The sequence below is a fragment of the Triplophysa rosa genome, linkage group LG6, assembly GCF_024868665.1.
Source record: "Triplophysa rosa linkage group LG6, Trosa_1v2, whole genome shotgun sequence".
Lineage (NCBI taxonomy): Eukaryota > Metazoa > Chordata > Actinopteri > Cypriniformes > Nemacheilidae > Triplophysa > Triplophysa rosa.
Window position 1 is genome coordinate 26,163,051 of NC_079895.1, and position 23,333 is coordinate 26,186,383.

Sequence of the window (23,333 nt, forward strand, 5' to 3'; positions counted from 1 at the left end):
AGACCTGTGTGTACAAAAATAGTCGATAAGATCTGCCTTCTGAAGTAGAAAATAAAAACAGAGCCATCAAAAACAGCAACAACATTGTGGGCGATTAAAAGGAAATGAGTTCCTGAGAAAGAGAATGAAAATAAACAGCCTTAAAAAACAGCGAGCAACGTAAAATGAGCTGCAATTTGGGTTGATTTCTGTTTAATTGTCCTTTGGGACATGACTTGATCTACTGATCTAAACATTTAGCAGGATAAAGACTTAGTCAGCAACAGGAAAACAGAGGACTAAATCATTACCACCAGCTGATTTTGATGGTAATGAAATGATATTGCTCTCTCAGAAAAATGAAATATCAAACTTCAGTCGGGTCAGAAATTAAACATCCAGCTGTTTTGGATTTATTTAAAGTAAACATATATACTGTATGAGTTTAATATTATGCGTTTATCCAAAGTGAGATGCAGTACATTGTATTTTACATGTTTGATCAGTGTGTGGCATGCTTAATGGAAACTGTAATGGTGCTAGTGGTATGTGATGGATTATATTGGTGGAACTGGATGTTAAATCCGACTGCCCAAAAACACTACAAAAAGGATTTTTTAAATGGTTTTAATTGAAAAATCTAAAGGAAACCATAGAAACCATCACAGAAATTCGAATGGTATCCATTAAAATACCACTATGAACCATTAGCTTTTTCCATTAAAACCATGACAAAATCTCTTTTTGTAGTGTGTTTTGGGCATTATTCCAATAAGATTTAACATCCCACCAACAGAATCCATCACATACCAGTGGACACAATTATAGTTTCCATTAAAAACAATACAATTCCCATTATAACAGTTAAATCCATTCAATTTTCTATTGTGTTTTGGCCAGGGTTGTATTTTTTCTGCAGGGATCTAAAACAATTTGATTAGATAATTGTAATTTAAAAAATGCTGGTATATTATTCAGTTCTGTTATACCCTACAATAAATCATTTATATATGGATGTCGTTTAAACGTTCTTAAAAATGTAATTGTAATTTGCTTTTCAAACATGTTTTGTGCTAACCCCGATCAATTTAAAATATTTTACAAGTAATGAGTTGTATACTGATTCAAGTCTGTAAAAGAAAATAAAACGTTCCTAAGTACTCTATGATACCATTAAAATGTTGTTTTTAAAGGAGAAATTGTCAAACTCTGCATTTTTGAAATAATCAAATTTTGAAAACAGCACGAAACAACTTAGAAAAGTTTACACATGCAGACAATGGTATCTACACAGTATATTGATATAACAAGGCATACATGCTAAATGTCTGTTGTTTCAAAGAAAAACAACATAAATTATTTTATGAATTTAATATTAAAAGAAAATTATTTATTTATCTCTTTAACGTAAAACTAATCTAAAACTATTACATCAAATTTCACATGAAAAAAAGTTTTTTGTGCCCTGCCACAGCCTAGAAGCGAATATGTATTGGGAAAAATACAGTAAAATTTCCAGTAGTAAGTTAACACAGCACTCAAATGGTACCATATATCAGTGAAATCCAGTATTTCAATATCATTTATCTTATATGATATGATATGGTGATCACATACGGATACTCTGTATGGACACAGTTTGTGTTCATGGGCACAAGCTGTCTGGCTGTGAACACAAACAAAGAACCTTGCTTTTGGTACTTTAAGCAACGATCATTACAGTAATGTTAAACCACACTTTCCCATCTCAGACCGCTCATTACACTGGCCTGCGTGTAATTTGTCTCTTTCCTTACTGAGTTTTACAGTGTTCAGTGTCTCTGTACAGAACCTCCTGAATCTCATGTCAACTGAGGTCTCCTAATGGCTATCCGTACATCAGCCAAACACAGACCGTTCAGTGTGTTCCCTGCCTCCTTCCTCAACAGAGCTTTATCTGAACACCAACCCACAGGATCATAATAGTTTTGCTTGCTTGTACTCTGGGCTTTCACTGCTCTGAATGGGGAGGGGGGGTCCCAGCGTGACAGAGGACATGAGCTGAATGCCTTGATACCTGTCAGGTGTACGGTAACATCACAATATTGTTTAGAGAGGTTCACATTGATTTCGGATAGCCTGGCCAGAGCAGAGCGGCCTGATGGGTATTGTGTCTGATTGCCGGATCACGGAAAAATGCCATCGGTTTCATCTGTTGTCATGCCAACCTGGACGGAAAAGAAGAGAGAAGAATCGAATGAACAGTAATTGAAAGGTGGACGGGGGGTAAATTCACTAAGAATGAATTGTGCCCACTGTTTATTTACACATGCCGTCTGGATTATTTACTGCAGGAATTATGCAAATAAGATATGGGGGAAACACAGCCCCCCCACCAAAAAAAACGATTTTTGCAATTTGTGTGCATGGCGAACTGAACTACTGAGCTTTCTGGCCCGGGTTAACATGACTGTGGGTGGTTAGTGAATAACTGCACACAAAATTGTATCAAATCAATTCCCAATAAACTAGATAAAACCTTTAACTAATCTACAGAGAGACATGGATCTTAATCGAAATGTGTCACGATAATAACCCGAGCGTGTTGAGAATGAAATTCCATTAAAGGCCTTGGTCATGTGTGAGATGTGCCGTGTTCAAACCATCTCTCTGGATGTGGAAAGTGTGCTACTGATATTGAGATGCTAATGGCTTCGGTACAATTATCTCACCATTTCAGCAAATGGATTCGGCCATGCGTGTGTGGCACCGTCTCGGAGAATGTGCTCCCCTGAACGAGCGGCTTCCATGAATATGTAACTGCATCTGAGCCTGTCTTTGTTACAAAAGGTCATTATGGAAGCAAAACCTCCTCAATGAGACTTCTGTATCCGGACAGCCAGAGAACAAGGCAGGCGGCACTTTACAAAACACTGTGATATAAAGATGAATCCAACTGATCGGGTGTTAACCATCACATGCGCTTTATGTGTAAAGTGCCAGTATGCAGCAAACAAACGGCAGGTAAGGACAGTACTGTTGGATTGTGGGTAGTTAAACAGCCATGGCAAGTAGTGACCGCAGTGTGATGTCAAAGTCAAATGTCTAGAAACCAGAATATCATAGAATCTTGGGCCAATGAGCAACATGCATCCAGCAACCACCTGCCAATACCCTAGCAACCACGCAAAACACCTTAGCATCCCCATAGCAACCACCCACATCGCTGTGGTAGCAACTTTCTCACAGGAAACCACCTCATATAAAAATTCTGACGTTATCTTCACTAGCCCATATTTATTATTACTAGACGCTTTGAAAATAATCGTCTGATAATTTATTAAACTTATCAATTTATTAATTTGATATAAAAAATAATATTTCATATATAGTAAAATAAGTGACATACTGTACTCTACATCTGGGATGGACTGACGGTGAGACGTGACAATTTTCATATTTTGGTAAACAATTCCAATAAACGTTAAGTGTATGAAATTTAGCGGCATCTAGTGGTGAGGTTGCGAATTGCAACAAACGGCTCACTCCATCCCTGCCTTTCCAAGCACTACGGTGGCTGACACAGGACTATTATGTTGTATTTACGAAACGCGCCCTGTAGAGCAGTTTGTCCTTTTAGGGCTACCGTAGAAACAACATGGCGAATTCCATGCAAGGGGACCCGCGGTGTGTGTAGATTATAAAAACATTCTAAAGTAATAAAAACATAACGCTTCATTATGTAAGGTAAATGTTAAATTGCATTTCTGTCAATCGATCCACCTTTAATAGTTAAAATGTTGAGAAAATAATAACAATTGGTCACAGAAACAAAAATATTTACTTTTCTTAGACACTGGCCTCACATAAAAAGAGTAAATAGTCATAAAGAGCATTTTATTACATACAAAGAGGAGGAAGGATTGAGGTATGTGTGTGTGCTCAGGGGATTCCCAGGTCTCAGGACTCTCACTGTTGGCTCTATCTTCAACATGTGTGTGTGTGTGGCGGCACGGACACAATGGCTGTCGTCACATAGTCTGGGCTAGTAATGTGTTGAGAGAGAAAGAAAAAAGAGATTATACATGAAGACGAGAGCAGGTTGACTCTTACAATACTCTCATTTAGAGCGCTGAGCCTTCCAGGCTCACAGGCCGTCAGTCCCTCTGTCTCCAAGCCTCGGCCTCAGGAAAGGATCTCCACCCTGGGGACAGACAGACCGCTGATGTCCCCTCTCCACACACGAATCACACGCTCGACTTCTCGGTCCTCCAAAGAGAGGCTTGGGGCGGTCTGAGTGAGCCCAAAATAAGCACAGACATGAGTCTCAGAACTTGGTCTGTACTCTGGGCATCTCATGCATACTGAACTTTACAGTGACAAGAGCTTTCTCAATCTGACAAGCAATAATCTGATGCACTGAATTTGAAATCTTATTAGTCCCTCTGAAAACAATGCGGCTGACATGGTAATTCAGTGAGGAGTAATGCCATTGGTTGGCGCCCGAGTTCATGAAGCTCTAAAAAGCGCATTACATCCATCTACACATGACTATATAAGTCATTTATATAAATCACATGGGTTTATAAATTGTTTGTCAGAGACAACAATTCATTCACATATACATTTATGCATTTAGCAGACGCTTTTATCCAAAGTGACTCACATTGCATCATACTACACATTTGTTTCTTAGTATGTGCAATCCCTGGGGTCGAACCCATGGCCTTGGCGTTGCTAGCGCCGTGCCCGAACCACTGAGCTACCGGAAATCAATTCATATTTTGAACTTATTTACAAATTGTTACGTCATGTACAAATGTAGACAGACAGAAGACCCAGCAAGGAAAGGCCACATATGGCCGCACATCAAATCTCATTGGTCCCCGCGTCAACACAACTAGTCAACATACACATTGTGACAAAACGTGTTTCCAAAAAAGCTTCCTATCCATCCCTGCTGCCTGTTTAACATCTTACACACACACACACTGCACATGGACACAGGGTGACTCGTGATCTCATCAGACCCGGAGCAGAGAGGCCGAAGAGCCCCGCGGAGCTGTGCAGAGCGGCGATGTAGGGTTCAACACTGGCCTTCTCCTCATCATCTTCATCGCCCACCAATCAGAGAACAGCACTCCAGCCACTCTGAACACACTGCGCTCAGCGGGGAAGACACACACACACACAAACGCTCTTCTACACAGACAGCACCCGGCCGAGAACAGCATGGGTCGCAAAACACACTCCATTTCAAAAACCATCAGTGGGCTACTGAATATACAATCACTCACACACACAACATATTCTTCTACAAGACCCAGCGGGGTTTCCGATAGAGGGCCCTTTTTCTTTCTGACACAAATTCACACCGCTCTCTTCAGAGAGAGGCCTTCCCTCACAGCCAGATGAACCTGAACACACACTTTTCATTTCTTTTGCACAGATAACTTGTACATATGGCTTTCTTACACACACACGCACGCATGCACTATCTCTCTCTCTCTCTCTTTCACACTCTTACACACACGCACACACACACGCATCTCACACACACACACGCACACACATGTTGGGTTTCCGTGTTTTATGGGGACATTCCATAGATGCAATGGTTGTACAAACTGTATATCATATTCCCTCCCCCTAACCCTAAGAATCACACACTACTGTCTGCTCTTTTAGATTTTCAAAAGTTAATTCTGTATGATTTATAAGCTTGTTTCCTCATGGGGACCAAAAAATGTCCCCACAAGGACAAGGATTTTGGATATTGCCATCTTTGTGGGGACATTTTGTCCCCATACCGTAGGGTTTACCAGGTACACACACGCGCGCACGCACACACACACACTCCTGGAACCTCTAAGCAATAAAACTTCTCTCAGGGCAGCAAAGAATCTAAGATAAATATCAGGTCTCAGGTATTCCTGTACACTTGGTCAATCATCAGTGATTAGTAAGCAGAACATATAAAGTGTGTAGGGCACGTGTACATGAGTGTGCGTGTGTGATCAGTCCTCGAGACAGCGTGGTGTGTCTTTTAAAACGTCTGTGATTAACACCACCTGTACGGCCCACCGTCTCAACCAATCACATCGCTGCGTTACAGCATCACATTCGACCAGCTCATCAATATCCAGAAAGACGTGATGAAGTTCTTCCGTCCAGCTGGAGGAAAGACCGAATCCATGATTGTGCAGCTGTTACTACACTGCTGACAAGGGCCGTGACCCACATCTGTCTAGCTGTACTCGGCCTCATTCACTAGACAAATGTCGAGGAGGAAATACAAAAATCAGCCCTTTCAGGCACACTCAATTTATTTATTTGTTAATATATTCTCCTAGATTTGGCCAATTCCAGAGTTATGGATGTGACATATAAACGCTCAGAGAATGTATTTCTTGACAATATACTGAACAATCTGTTTATTTTTGACTGAACCCCAATCGTTGATAGATTCTAAACATCAGAATAATATCAGTTTTCTGTTTTAAAAAGGAAAATTAACATGCGTTATGGATGTGAAAAAAAAGACAAACTTCATAGGATTTCTTTGAATTAAAATGCACAAATCAGAAGCAATTATACCCAACAAATGGAGAAGGGGTGTCTCTTTGCAGAACATGAAATAGTTAGTTACTTTATTTTATTTTTCATGTGCCCATTCATGAGGAATATGTACCGTTATGGATGTGACACTCCTGAAAATGACACTTTACCTGGCTATAAAAAATCATGCACTAAAAATAAAACAAATGCTTCAAAAACTTGAAGAGAAACCTGACATGGGTAGTTGAACCACCAAAATGTCGACATCTGTGCTGTTAGTATAGAACTTTTGGTAAAACCATTTTTTTCATGGTAAGGTTGACATTTTCACGGAATTGCCCATTTACTGTTCACTCAAGTATACTCACTCATACATCACTCAAGTATACTCTAGTATTTACTATAGTAAACTGTAGTCAAATTCTTAGCGTTTCTGAACCTTACTTTTATAAATATGAACGTTTATTCAATATTAACAACAGCTTAGTACAATTACAGAATACAATAGTACAATAGTAAATGTACTGTGCAGTATGTTTCATGTAGGAGCCGCTAGTATTTTTTGTTTAATAATTTAATGTTAATTGCATAAATGTTTATATTTGCTTGATATAGAAGAATACAGCAGATAACTGTTTGTTAGTAAAAATGCTGATATCTACACATAAATATAGATTCATTCATGTTTATTTAAGTCAACAACAAGAAACGACACACTCACATTACGTTGGAAACTCAAAAGAGTTGACAAAAGATTTTTTGCTTATAAAATGGCTTTTTAACATTTTGTTCTTTTTAGAGTTCAACACCAGGATTTGAAATTGATTGGTTGGTTGAATAAGTGATGAGAGAAAACTTGCCAAAATTGGTCCATCAAGTATCGGATGTGTTGGGTTCCAGCCAAACCGGTCTGCTTGTTAAAAATACGGCAATCAACTGTAATTCTGGTATCCAAAAGAAAAACCTTCATCAAGCATACCGGATAAGCAACAGATCTATTATGAACACTACATGTATCATGTATCCCATCAAACTCGGGAAAGTAAGGTACAGTAAGCATACAGTTGATCAAAGCAAGCTTTGGTAAATCAAATGTATTGTACATACATTCTCAGAGAGAATTCCAGATCAGAAGTGTTTCAGAGCACTTGACTCATGATTTTACCATTATAGAGGTTGCAGTTAAGCCTGTTATTCATAGACGTGACTTAAATAATTTGTTTCCGGTCTGATGGTGTTTAGTCTGTTACTTCGCTTGACGTGGAAAGCTAAGTAAGCTTCAGAAATAAGCTTTAGAAAAGATCAAATAAATCTTCCTCCTCACACACAAAAAGACTGGAAATCTTGATTCCCCTCTGTGTGCAGCCAATTGAGAGGTTAGAGCAGAAATAAAACCACATGTTGCTCTTTCTTCTTTTCTGTTTATTTGTTTTGCTGTTTTTTGCCTTGACTCCAGAATAAGCATCATCTTCACAGACCATTTAATAAGAGCTACACCATCAGTCAGGGTGGAGCGGGTGGCATATCTGCAGATCAGCGGCTGAGCTCTCCATCAGCCACACCCACACAGACTGCATTCACACGCGTGTTTGTTTGCATAATGACTGATGCTGAGATTTGTTTAATCTTTGTGCATCGACAGTAAAAATGAGGAATGAAAAAAATCACTGAATACGAATATACTGCATCATTGTAATCCTTATTTGGCGCATTAACCAATAAATCAAATAAATTATTTGTATTCGAACGTCGGCTAATTTACACAACCCTATTCATCACTATAACATTAAAAAGAAACGTATTGTCTATGTTTATAAAACTGTGAGTTACAGGTTTTGCACTAAACGTTCAACCTGAAAACATTTGAAATGTAACAGGGTTGAAAAGTTGTTTCACAAAACACTTTTAAAAGAGGATTTTTTAAAATGATAATATCTGAATTATTACGTGGCACACAGAAACACTAACAGAATGCTCTGAACTTATTCAAAAAGATTTCCAAACTTACTGTGACAGGGTTGACATTTTCAACAAAACAGGACCATTTCCTCAAAATGGGCCACTTAGATAGCTATTTTCAGTTTAGCGTGCCCGTTACACTCGAGAAGTATGCGGGATCATATGGGAAAAGCCTCGAAGATCAAAAGAAAATAATATTCCCAAACATTCGGAGAATAGCCATGTCATCACAAAGCTCCTAAACGTTCGGTTTTTAGAATTCCACACATGCAAAAGGCCTAAATCAGGACTGATCATGTTAAATAACCCAGACTAGAGGATTAAGTCGAGCACTGCACTAAGAGTAGCTCGCCCGAGGTGGTCAAAGGTTGAGCGAGTTCGCTCTGAATTCTCAATGCCATCAACAAGTGATTGGAAAAGCCCCTGATGAATCTACTGGTGCCATGTGGAAAGCATTATGGGAGCTATGGAAGGTATAGATGTGCATGAAGATCAAGTTATCAGGTGTTGTGTCATTGACAAAATCGTCAATCCCCTCGCAAATGGAACAGAGATGAAGAAGAGTTCTGAAGCACATCTGAAGCAGGGCTGGTTCAAGGGCTGACCCACCAACCCGCCAAGCAAAATACTCCAAGACGCATGCAATTACAGACTCTGTCAAAGGCCATGCACAATTTGCAAGCCTATTTACACAGCGGAGAATGCCCTCCCACCCGGCCAGGAATAGAACAGATCAAGATTGGACGATACAGATGCCTTCCAACTGAATATAACTTCAGTTTTGGAGAAAAGTCTTGTTTTGTATGTCTATGAAAAGTGTAAAAAAATAAACGAATGGCTGAGAAAACTAGTCAAATACGTCCATTGGAGGACTGGCTCTCATCTGAATATGTGGTCACAGCAGGAGAAATGAAGTGAGCAACTGTGCTCGAGTTGACAAACACACACGACTCGCAGGAGTCTCGACACATTTTCTCCCAAACGAATCCATATGAAAGCATCTAAACAGCCTTGTCCTGCTGTGAAATATCCTTCCAGCACCTGTCTGAGGTGCTGGGGCATGAGGCCATTTGGATTCGGGTTTGGTTTGAGTAAACCTGCAGCGAGTTTTAAAACTCTAACGATGATTTGTAACAGTCTTGATATCAAAGTTTCATCAAAAATCTGAAAGTCATGATTATTCCTAAATGCTACGCGAGGTAGCAACATGTGGTGAATTCTCTCCGTGCCTAAAGCAGAATGAGATGTTTAAAGGATTAGACTGTTTTTCCCACTGATTTGGTTGGAGCGGGTCTCCCTCCAGGGAGGCGTAGAGAGGAGAGTGGAGGTCTTCAAGGACCACCAGACCCGCACAGCTGTGAGCCAGCACCGAGATCTAGCGGCCCTCTGTGTTTCCTCCCCACCCCGGGATGACAGGCTGCCCTCGGGGCACAGAACACCAATACTAACAACATTCAACACACAGAGAGCAGGTCACCGCTGCCTTGACCTGCCATCAGAGCGCCGAGGTCTGGAAACGAGCCAGAGCCCGGAGACAAAGAGCGAGAGAGAGAGGAAATGTCAGATCACCGGGTTTCTGATCACTTCCTGTTCTGTATTCTGCAGAGAGGCCAAAAAAATGACCTTCGGAGCTGAGATCAGGCAAGGTGCTTTACCAACCTGTAGAAAACATCATTTAACATCCTGCCATACCGCAGAAAACCAGTATGTCTCAAAAATATTTCCTTCATTTAATTCAATTATTTTAAAGTGCTTCACCTTAAAACGTTACATTATTTTCTAATCACGTTATTTCAAAGCTGTATAACTTTTATCTTCTGGAGAACACAAAAGAAGATATTTTGAAGAATGTTGCTAACCAAACAACACTGGCCCCTCTTTGACTTTCATTGTATGAACACGAAACCACTGAGACATTTCTCAAAATATCTCTCTTTTGTCATAAACAGATTTTAAATGACATGAGGGTGAATAAACGAGGACAGAATTTTTTTATCGCTTGAATGAATGATCCTTTTATGAGTGACATAGGGCTGTCACGATATCCAATTTTCACTACACCCCAAAAAAGTCACGATAACGAAAGTCACGATGTTTATAGAAAAGAAATAAATGATGCCATCAATGAAATTCATTTTTTATGATATTTGGTCAATGAATCACACTTAAAGTAAAAGTGTATGAAGGCAGAGAGAGAGTTTGTGACAATTGTAACTGTCATGTTGAAAGATTTGAATGGGTGCTGAGTAGTTTACGATATTACGATATGTGTAGAATTAACACAATTTCGATAATTGTGAGTTTTAATATCCCGGTTATTGTCAATACGGGTATATTGTGACACCCCTAGAATGACATTAAGGGCCAGGTATAGTTAACTTTCCGAGTCCGTCACGCACGCATCCACATAGCTTCCAAAGCATACTCAACCGACTAGGTCGATTCAGCATTTTTCTTGCGCATGCGCTGTTGTAAACGTTTCATCTGCGCGGTCTCAAAAATTGGCTGCACACGGACAGGGTGTGTGGACGACTGCGGACCCTCCTAATGACAAAAATTACGTCATGCAGGCGGCACACGGACGGCTCGACTATCCTATGGGCTTTAGATGCCAAAAGTGCACTTCACATATCTGTAGACCAGAACTGGTTGGACTGTTGCTAGGAGACCTCACCTAAGCACCCTGGTTCCCACGGCGATTACCCTCCCAACACAGGTGAAGTGATCTTACTCTGAAGACGACTCATCAGCCTGATCAAACTGATCAGCTGTCAGTTAGTTTTACTGTTATCAGACCATTGCTGTGTTCATAATGGAATTAATAATACTGTGTTGCATACGGCAATATGAAACGATCAACATAAACAAAATATAAGGCAAAAATGTGGGAACATGACATCACTGCGTTGCATCTTTAATTCAGGTTCAGTTATCATCTCTGAAATAAACAGCACAAAGTAGAGTGAGATTAAGTTTACACTCCATGCACAACCACCCAACATGCACAAAAAAAATCAATCATCGCATCAACTGTCCAAAAGGACATCACTAGACAAAACACAAAGGAAGTAAATCTTGGTTCAATTGCTCAAAATTCATAAATGAAATTTTTTAATGCTATTAGTTTGGAGTGGCCATGCAAGCATCAAAGCAACGGGCAAATGTATGTTCATTAATGGTGGGATAACAGTTTCTGCCATTCTTATATTAATCTTGAGCACCTATACGTACCTATGCATACAGTACGTAGTATCTTCGAAGAGCATTTATTTTGATCAAATTTATAAAAGAGAAATACAGCTGTACGATTATTACCCTGTTACGAAACAGGGATCCAGACTTATAAAAAACTTTCGGAAACAAGTTGGAGTGCCAACTTGATACACTCCCCCATCAGGGAGTGTATCAAGCACAGAAATACTACGTCATACGTCCAATTCGTTTTTTAACAAGTTGACCATGTTAAGCATGAGAAGCCAGCACGTTTAACAGTGCAAAGAAGTCAGAATGCATGACATAGCACACTGTAAAACTTTGCTGTAATTTCGCAGCAGGTTTGCCAGTTACTTACTGTAGATTTAATGTACAATTTTGTTTTAAGCATAAACTTACCTCGTTTACATATTTTTCTTTCATAAAACAAGACAAAATATCTTGGGTCACTTTTCTTGTTACGTAAATGTATCGTAATTTAAGAAGTTTTAAATATTTTTACAGAAAACAAGAGAAAAATGCTTAGGAAGAATGTCATTTTTTGCAGTGTTGCTGCGCTAATGCCAGTCTCTTCTTGCTCATTTTGAATCTCAAACGTCAAAGTGTTTTCATTTTGATTAAAGTAATTGAAAACAGTACTAATTGAAAAGTATAGTAATTAAATCTACAGTAAGTTACTGGCAAACCTGCTGCAAAACTACAGCAAAGTTTTACAGTGCATGTTATCCCGCCTTTAACAATTTACAACAAGATTTAAATCTATACCATTCCAAACACGCAGATTTAGTTGAATTCAGAGAGATCAGACGCAGATCGAAGACAAATAAAGTCTTGTAAATAAAGTCCTTGAGCACAAAAGCCCAGCAGGGACAGAAGCAGAAGTGTGTGTGAAAGCAGAGATGTGTAATTACAGTACAGACGGACAGTGGCCGCAGGTTTGGGGAGGGAGGATGATGAAGAAAGAAGTTTTTAATGGAAAAAGTCAATTAAATAAACCCTCAAACTGAACCTCCCACAGAACAACACACACTCTTCCAGAGGAAAGAGGTTCCCATGAAACTCATTTTCCTTTGCCTTCACAGCCCATCAGAACCATCTTTCTGAAATAAGCCTATTATAGGATGACAGTTTCTCACTCTCTGAAATAACTCCCTGTTGGGTTTGTAAAGCAAATACCAAAGAGGTGTTTGCAGTACGTAAACAGGACCAGTCTTGTAAGGTTGAGGTGCAGGAGTGTGCTGATCTCTCAGGGACACACACTGGTCTGGTTTCTCACACACTCGGCATCATGGGAACACTCCAGGCTAATTAGCTCTCAGCATCTGGGAAACTTCAGGTTGTCTCCACGCGGTCTTGGCAACATTCCTATTCTCTTAGTAAGATCGTGCTGTCTGAAACACCTAAAATCTCTCTAAATTACTACAAAATATACAATAAAACTAGTTTTGTTTAAAATATATAGTATAGTTCATTAGTAAATTAGTAAACTATATTATAATTAATTAAAATCGAAAAAACTTAAAAGGAAACAATAGATGTTTTTACATGGTGTGATCAATGGTTTTCACAAATGTCCTGCTGGGTGACAGAATAAATAAACATGTTTGGCAACTGAAATATGAACATCCAGAACAAAATATAACTACATATATTCAATCACATTTTTTTATCATCATAATTTATTCAGATTTATCATACTTTAATCACTGGCTAGATGTACATTACGTATTACACAGATATTTGCCACGTAAGTAAATAATTGTACGTAATATATTGATTTGCAATTCATTTTTAACTAATACAAACCTTTTCCCAGCAACTTCAAGACAAGACGCAAACTTTGAAAATGATGAACATGCAATGTGGTTTCATAATTTATTATATTAATCTTAATCTTATAATCGAAGTCTTATATTAATTAGGCATATTTAGATTGATGTGTAACATTAAACTACACCAGTCAGATGACTTGCAGTGCCCGGATGAGTGGTGTGTTATCACGTTTTGCAGTTGTTATTGGGAAATAAATCGTAACTGACAAATCAAGTATTCCAGAGAGCCATGTGATATAAAATAATAAAATAAAAAAGTATATTCTGTATATATATATATATACAGTATATATAATGTTATATATACATTATATAATACTTTATATATATATATATATATATCATATTCTTAATAAAAATGTTTTAATATAATAAACATTATTTGAATATAATATTTTTACTAAAAGAAACAAAACTTTGATTTTGATTTCAGTGGGGCTTTAACCAAGCTGTTGATCAAATTTGACAAATTACAGCAAATTTTCCTTTTCTTTCCTCTGACTCTAACGTGTATTGTTTCACAAATACAAACTGTTTAACTATTTACAACTTCATAGAATGAACAGACACACAGGATCTCAGAAATCAATCTGTAATACGGGTCATGACCCACATGGCCCTGAAGGAGATTGAGGAGCTCTATAATCTGTCTTTAGTCAAGATAACCAACAAAATCACAGGCTGTGCTCACATCAGCACAAACCACTAAAAGTGACAGAGAAATATTAAAGCCTGACACTGGATATGCAGTATCCTGAACCAAGGTTTCAGTAAAAAACACTAAAAGGAACACATTCGGAATAATGAACTCGCAGCCAAAGACATTAAGTCTTCATTTATGCAACTATGTGGTTTACAGCTTCATTTACAGTCTGTTCAAATATAATTTATCCACAATAATATCATGGGATTTCATTTTCAGTTTTCAGTCCTCAAATCTGATTTCACTGTTTGTATGCCTCCACTTGTCTGTTTGTGTTGTTCAGGAATAGAGTATGTGAGAGGTGGAGAATGAATGTTGCCTGTAGCATTTCATTCATTCACTTTTATTTATTACTGCACCTGCAGACCAAAGTGCATCAAGAAACACTTTATTAAAACATTTAAAAACAATTCACACATTAAAACAACACACATCCGACTCACAACAAAAACTAACCCACCCTCTCAAAGGGTAAAGACAAGAAAAGCGTTTAAAGATGAGACCTCTCTAAGTCCCTGCAGAAGACTATTCCAGAGCTTTGGCCCCACAACCGCAAAGGCCTGATCACTGAGTACGAGGGACAGTAAGCAATAACTTACTGTATTATTGGATCTTTATTTCAAGGAAACAAGTTTACAAGTTGGGTGATACAAGCATTGAAAAAAACAGTTTTGTTGAATGCAGAGTTATTATAGTTTTGATTTTACTTAGTTTTATAAATATTTTAAAATAGCTTTTATTTTTAGATTTTTTTGTTTGTATGTTCATTTTACTTAAAGTTTTAGCAATTTTGGTATATGCTTTCATAATTGATTTGTTTATTTTTATTTATGTTTATTTTTATGTTGCTAATATTAATATTTTTTTATTTTAGTTTTATTGTTATTGTTTATTATTATAATTTTAGAGCTTCAAACTTATTTCAGTTTAACTCGGTTTAGATTGTTCATTTGCTGTCATTCTTAAGGAAAGATAGTTATTTATGAAAACTATTTATGATTACTACTATAGTGATTTTCAAGGAGAAATTGTAGGAGCGACTGTAAAATATGTGTTTTAGGTATGAGTGGCATACATTTTAAATTTGGATATACGTTTTGAATTTGTTAGAGAATCAAATGAGAACCAATGAGATTGTAGATGAGTAATAATGGGGTAATACTAATTTTCCGGTAACACATTGCTTTATTACTGAATTAAGGAACTAACGTAAAAAAATAAGTTATTTTGTTTTAGCTCCTGCAAATGGACATAGAAACAACACTACTTACAAGCAGTATGAAAATGCACCATACTGTAAGTGAACTATGACGTAAACACAGTAGCACAGAAGAATAATTCAGATGCATGTTGAAGAAACTAAATTAGCAGAGGGCTCTGAACAGATCCATCACCTGTAAACATCACTGACTGTCTGCCTGTCCTGATACTATCTCTCATACACATCTGTGCAAGCAGTCATCTTCTCTCCGCGCTCGGCCACAGTTTCCGATCCAACCACACAGACTCCAGCGCTGTTTTAATAGCAGTCTGCCAGACCTTCTTTGCGCCAGCCGTTCCTTAGATTCAAGAGATTAATGTCTCCACACTGGACCGCAGCTACATCTGATTTATGTCTGCACCAGTTGCAAACAAATCTCGCTGAGCCGCTCCAATTTCCATCAAATGTTTTTTTCTTTTCAGACAGAAATTCACTTGTTTAAAACTTATGCAAATGTTGGTTCGCTGCATGGTGAGCCAATCTCCATTTTTTATCGTAAAACTTCGCTCTCGCTACTTAATTGGTGTGAAAAGGAAACTGGTTTTGTTTTAGCACACTGGTATTGTGCGGCGGTTTGAATTGCGCTCTCGGTGTAGAGAGACAGCCTCCTCCCGAGGGGCTCAAATAGAAATCGCTCACTCCTACAGTACTTTCTGACAGCCTGAACTATGGACGTTCGGTTTCAGCAAATGAGAAACAAAAGCTCAAAGTCGCCCGTGAGCGAAAGTCACTCAACGGCTCGTTCAGCCTAACAACATCAGCCCATTTGTTCAAGTCAATTAAAAGAACAACACGTTAAACAAGCTAACAAATGAAGTAACAAATAAGATCGACGGATTGGCATGACATACAGTTTGAAAGTTTTGCCACACCTCAATGGCAGGAAGGAGGTTTGGAGGTGGAAACCTGAGCGTTACGAAACCACGATTCAGGATGGGATTGTTTGTAGTCTCAGCACTACCGACATACATCACGAGTGACAAAAAATAACAAGCAGAGAACTGCGACCGTTCAATCAATGTCAATCATTATAACCAGATGCACAGTGAACAAGTGCTTTCTTACAGTATCATTGCTGTACATATCTCTCTTATAACAATGAACTACACAATTTAATATTAAGAAATGTTCCTTCAATAATAATACGAGCCAAGAACTACTTTAAGTGCTAGATAGCACCTTTTTTAGAATGTAGTAATTAAAAATCAGCCTTCGATACCATTAACCATGCATTGTTACTTAACCGCCTTGAATCTGTATTTGGCTTGTCAGAGACAGTCCTTGACTGGTTCAGGTCTTGTCTTACTGACCGCAGGCAATTTGTGTGTAAGGTTGGTCCTATAGATACTGGTGTCCCACAGGGGTCAGTATTGGGTCCCTTACTTTTCAGCATATATATACATATACTGTATATGTCCACTAGGTGAACTACTAAGATCTCTTAACCTTAATTATCATTTTTATGCTGATGACACAGATTTATATTCATTCAAGACCAGGTCAAAATGTGGACGTTGTGCATCTATCTTACTGTGTCGCTGTGATAAAGAACTGATCTGTTATTGCCTTACACACCATGTCGAAATCTGCGTTCTTCTCAGTGTGGTCTTTTAGTTGTTCACATGACACGGCTTCGCTCCATGGGTGATTTTCCTCATATGCTCCTAAGGCCTGGAACTCCCTCCCGGCTGACATCAGGAAGGCAAATTCACAAACGACTTTTAAATCTCTTATTAAAACGTTTTATTTTAGGACTGCTTTTACATGATTGGATTATCTGTTTTTGTTTTGTTGTTTTACCTGACGTCTGCTGTGAAGCACTTTGAGAAAGCAAATTTTAACGGCGCTATATAAAACAAATGTATTAATATTATTATAAAAATTAGCGATAATTATTATTGTTCAATGATTTGATATTCAAAAATATTGCTGCCTTCAAGTGCAGTCTGAAGTATTGTAATTTCAAGCACATGAATGACCAAATAAATTCACGAGTAGGAAACTCGGAATTCTAGATCATACGTGAGTTGCGATGTTGTGTGTGGCGTGTTGATTTCAAACACGGCGAAAAGCAAATCTGTTGTCAATGTTAATAATTTTGCAATCATTTCAGTTTTACATGCTGTTTTACAATCATTATAAAGGTGCAATGTATGGAACACTCTACAGCTATGTTTCTATCACAATGTTTTTATGCACATTTTAAAGTATCGCATCCGAAACGAGTGATGGAAATGCCAACTTTCGAAAAATTCAAATTTACCTTAATTCACAAAAAAAATTTACGCTCGCTTTTCATGAAAAAAGAGTTAATGTGAATTATGGTAGATGGAAACCCATCTGGTGAATAAAGTCTGATGTAGCGAACATTAAATCCATATGACTGATCGTCGTTTCCGCAAAGATGTCTTTCCGGTTTTCAGGTCTTATTTTATTCCTGTTGGATACTACCAATACTACCATCATCCGCTCGAACTACTTGTTGGAAATGCACCAATATTTCACATTAGTTTTTTGCTAACTAAAGCAGAGTTAACATTATATTTCATGCATTCTGACTGCTTCACACTGTTACGTGCTGGCTTCTCAAGGTTAACATGGTCAACTTGTCAAAAAACGAGTTGAACGTATGAGGTAGTCTGTGCTCGATTCACTCCGCCAGGGTTCGTATAGGTTTCGGAACGTTTTTTTCGAACATGGATTCCTGTTCCGTAACAAGGGTTCTTAGTCCCTTATTGGTCAATTCTGAAAGAGAAGCACGCCCACGTGCCATCCAGTGAGCGAAAAAGCACACCCACGAGCACTCCCATCAATGCCGCTTCACTCGGCTGACAGAAGTTTAGGTGTGTCTGTTTGTTCAAGGAATTTCAGTGATGGATGTTATATAAACGGTGGATATAATGCTGGATTTGGAGATCGTTGAAACTGAAAGATGGCGCGGTCAAACTAAGTCATATGTTTGTGTTTTGTTGGCAATCGGCGTGTTATGCATAATGTAAACAATACGAATTTATAGTGAATCAACAATTATGCTGGGATAATGTGATGATGTATTGCGCTCGTGCTGTAGTTCTGCCTCCAGGAGCTCGACTTTTTTCTGAATTAATCGTACAGCTGTATCTCTCTTTTATAAATTTGATCAAAGTAAATACTCTTCGAAGATACGAAGTATGCAATACGACTCTACAGGTACTCAAGATTAATATGGGATTAGCATCTTTTAAAAGATTCGCTTCATGTTTAGAGGGAAAGCCAGCTTATGAAAACAAGTTATTTTAATTAAATACAAATGTATATTTGAAAAAAAAACTGTATTCCTGGATTTACCTGCCTGGGCACTTTAAACATTTGTTGTTTGAGTTTTTGTTACATTCTCCATGGTTTTGTTTGGTTGATGATATTCAGCGTTATGACTTGAACACGCTACACAGCCACAGACAAAAGTCTATCTACTTCCTTTAATGTCAGTCTATATCATTTTATCCTTTTTAAAAAGATCACCTAATACTTTGAGTTACCCTTAATTGGTTAATTTGAGATGCTTGATTCCTATATTGTAACACTTTAATAAATACATTTTGGCTATTTTATTCTGGATGCATGTTACCTCCAGAATGCGATTGCAGCTATAATAAATACCAGGAGTCGTTTACATCTAAACTGAACCTCTGACAGGAGAAACACCTGTAACAGGTAGAGTCAGGTGTGTGTGTTTGTATATGTTTACATAGCTTGAGAGTCCCTGGAGATCCCCGGTATTACACATACACACACATCAGTCGTCTCAGGTTTACAGCACAACCTGTCCACCCTCACCCCCCTCACCCCTTGTAATCAGTCTTTTGCTGGCACACGCAATTAAAGGATGTCAAACCTGGTTTCTTTAACCGTGTTTGGGTTCGGCTTGTCAACATGTCAAAGGGTATCTTAAAGACGGTCTCAATTAAAGGAGAAAAAGAGCCAGTTTGAGGAGGACTGCTGTCCCTCAGGCATGAGAGGCCGCTCACAGAGACAATAGTCTGGGAACACGATAAGAACGGGCCGAATACAGCGCGTCTGTCTCTCCCGCCCCCTGGGAATTCTGCGACTGAGACGGTGGGATTCCAAAGGAGAGGTATCGAGTTTGTGAGGTTTCTACGGACGGCTGGGATGAGTTCCAAACGCTTCGCCCTGTCTCAGGACGGGAATACGGAGGCGCCAGCAGGTAACGAGAGGCGTAGGGTTGCCGTGCCAAATCATGTAACCGGAGATTCAAAACTCAAGACTGAAAGTTTCAATCAGTCATTATTACAGCGGGAAACACTGTCTGTCACCGGAATATCCTGGTCAACGTATACAGTAACACGCACACACACCTAAAAACTCTATACAGAACACCGTATACAAGGCCAAAGAAGTCTAGCAATGGGAGCACTTGTTTCCATGTCATTTTGTTGTGTTTCAAGTCAATTTCTGGTTATATGTTAATACAGTATTGGGTGGAGTTTGCTGCATGTGGTTGAATGGTTACATCCTGCCATCTTCACATAGACACCAAGTGAAAGAAATAATTCAGCAAGTTACTGTTTTTTTTACGAACAAATACTGTTTTCTTGTTATTATTCATTTGTTTATGATGATTTTTCTTCTACCTCATTTTAAAACCTGCTATCTGTAACTGTTGCCTCTACCCAACTATAATCCTACCCAACAACTCAAATTATAGGCCTTCCTAAATTATTATTATACGCACCGTTGTGAAATAAGGTGAGGAAAATGCTCTTCCAAAGCTCAGAAGCATTAATGGACTGACAAACAGTTGTGTTTTATGTATCAATTTAGTCTATAATCTGGATTATGATCAATGTGATGAGAAATGTTCGAGTTCATATTGAGATGTCAATAATATTGATTTATAATCGCAGACTTGACAGATCAATGCTCAGCATGTGACATTGTTAAAGGGATAGTGAGGCCAAAAATGAAAATTCTGTCATGAGTTACTCATCCGCAAGTTGTTGCAAATCTGTGTAAATTTATTTGCTCTGTTGAACACAAAGAAAGATATTTGGATTAATGCTAGCAACTGAGATTTCTGGGGCACCATTGTCCTTTTTTGAAGAAGAATTTTGGAAAGCAAACATTTCTTGGGTACCTCTGACCACCATTTTTTGACTACTCCAGAAATCTCAGTTTCTAACATATCTTTCTTTGTGTTTAACAGAACAAACAAAATGTATGCAGGTTTGCAACTACTTAACGGTGAGTAACTCATGACAGAATTTTCATTTTGGGGTGTAGTGTCCCTTTAATATGTCAATCTAATGGAGAAATGTATGAGATGTCGGGGTCTCTTTTTCAGGAGAAATATCGGAGATGCAGGAGACTTAAGCAATAGTTTCAATTTGCTTTCAGATTAAAGTCCACATGAAACGAAGCAGCGATTGTCTTTTTTCCGTATCGTGACGTATACCCTAGTGAAACGACTTCAGAAATGAGAAAAAAATGTAGGGCGGGACTTGATTTCATCCACCGAAAAATGATTGGATCGTTAAAAGGTGAAAGATTTGACGCCAGTTTGCAAGTCATTGCAGCCCCGCCCTCGCGCCATTCCTCGTGACCAGAAGTGAAGCGAGGTCGTTTGGAGAGGGGGAGGAGGTTCACGTTTTTGATTAAAGATTACAAGTGCAAATGAATACAACAAAAAATTATGATGTGCACGGATAAATAATTTATAATCAATACGTCACCACTGTGTAAAACAATTAGAATGATCATTTTTAATTTCATGCCGACTTTAAACTATCTCATTTGCGATTTTTATTTTTCTATGGGCAGTTTTCAATAAATTAATTATAACCAAAAAAAGTTACGAATCGCAGATTTTATACACAAAATCAATAGAAGTAATCTGTGTATTTTATATCCCCCAAAAGTTTCAATACATTTCCGCTTCACATGCAACGTTATGTGGTGGCCTGTCTGTTTGGCAGACTAATGGCCGACAGAGGGAGTGTTCAGGAAAACTAGTTTCATGATGACATAGTTTTTGAGATCTTAAAAGCGGTTTAGCTCAAACACACTTTTAGCATTGATAGCCATTATGAATGTTTTAAAGTTCGGGTAAGCACAGGTAAAAAACTAAACCGTGCTAATGGCAGAAGAGAGACAGACAGATTCCTGTAATCTAACCGACCGACTGACTGACAGCGACTCTGACTACGACGATGGATCCTCTGGGATAAAACACAAAAGCCTCTGTTTGTAGTATGATTTATCTGAACGGGCTTCTCTCTGCTGTGTGTCTGTGCTCGGCTCCCAGCGGCTCGACGCTTTGAGTGACTGCAGTCGGGGAAACCCTGCAATACAAGCACATATTACGCCTTGCACAGCACTCAAGAGTGATGCCTCCAAAAACACAGTTATTTCCCCCAAATACACACACACTGTCAGCCGCTTCACCCGCGAGTGTTATGTATCGCTAATATAAGCATTTAAGTGTCGTGTTTTAGAACACACACTTCAAATATCAAGAAAATAGCATAAGTAAATGGCTGTAGCTTTAAATACAAAGTACAGGGTAAATAAAACAACGCTGCTCTGTTTCTGTGGTAATAGACTGGTGACGGCACAAGCTGGTTAAGCTGGTTAATGTCATACTAGTTCTAGAGGTCAAACTATGACGCTATTGCGAATCAAAATTTGAAGATATCAAATTATCTGCTATTTTGTTTTAAACAAGAAAGAAAATCAAATGGCTTTAGAATAACATGTCTAAAGATTCTACATTGCTTTTGACTCGTGGTTGGGTCAAATTTGAATAAAACCAACCGCTGGGTTATAAAATAACCTACGCTGGGTTGTTGTCCTCAACCATGTGATAAAGGGCTGGTTCACCCAAAAATGAAAATTCTGTCATTATTTAAAAATGTATAAGATTCAAAATAAGATATTTTGAAGAATGTGGGGAAACAAAACAGTTCCGGGGCACTATTGACAACCATGGTAGTTTTTCCCTACTATGGAAGTCAACAGTTCCCCAGAACTGTTTGCTTACAAACATTCTTCCAAATATATTTCTTTGTGTTGAGCAGAACAACGAAACTGAAACAGGTTTGATGACAGTATTTACATTTTTGGGTGAACTCCCACATTTCATTTCAAAAGGGAGTGGGAGAACAGATGTTGGTCTAAACATCTCAAACCCCCAGGACCACGCTTCTGTTCTTACACAAATGCGAAATTTTCCATCATTACAATGCAACACATCATTAGATTCTCCAACCACATTCATTTTTCTCTATTTGGATTTACACGAGAGGTCTTGATATGAACTAGAGGAACATGAGTGCGTGCAATTAATATCTGACATGGTCAAGAGTTCTAGGCTTAACTTTTCACATTTAAAGAGGATGACAAATGAAAATTAACCTCTAGACCTTCATTTTTTAACCGAAGGATAAGGATGGTAATTCATCCATGGAATCAGCGTGAGTGGTCGGCGTGGCACAGGAAGGGCTCGAGCGTTACGGCCATTAGCCAAACACTCAGAGCTCAACGCAATCAGAAGATGCATTAACTGAGAGAGAGGGAGCAGATTTATACTTGTACATTTGACTTACAGTGAATGATCAGAGTTTTAAGCCCTGTATAGTTTTATAATAATGTAAGCTAAGTGTGTAGTATTTCCTATTCTCGATAAACAACTAACACATGATCTTTGCTCTTTGGGAGCACCCTACACAATAAACGCCCAAAAAAATGTGACACAATTTACCCTTCATTCAATCACAGAATGAGTTTTTCATTAATGCTTATTATTTAATAAACGCTTGAAGAAAAATGTTTTTTTTTTGAAAATGGGTTTAAA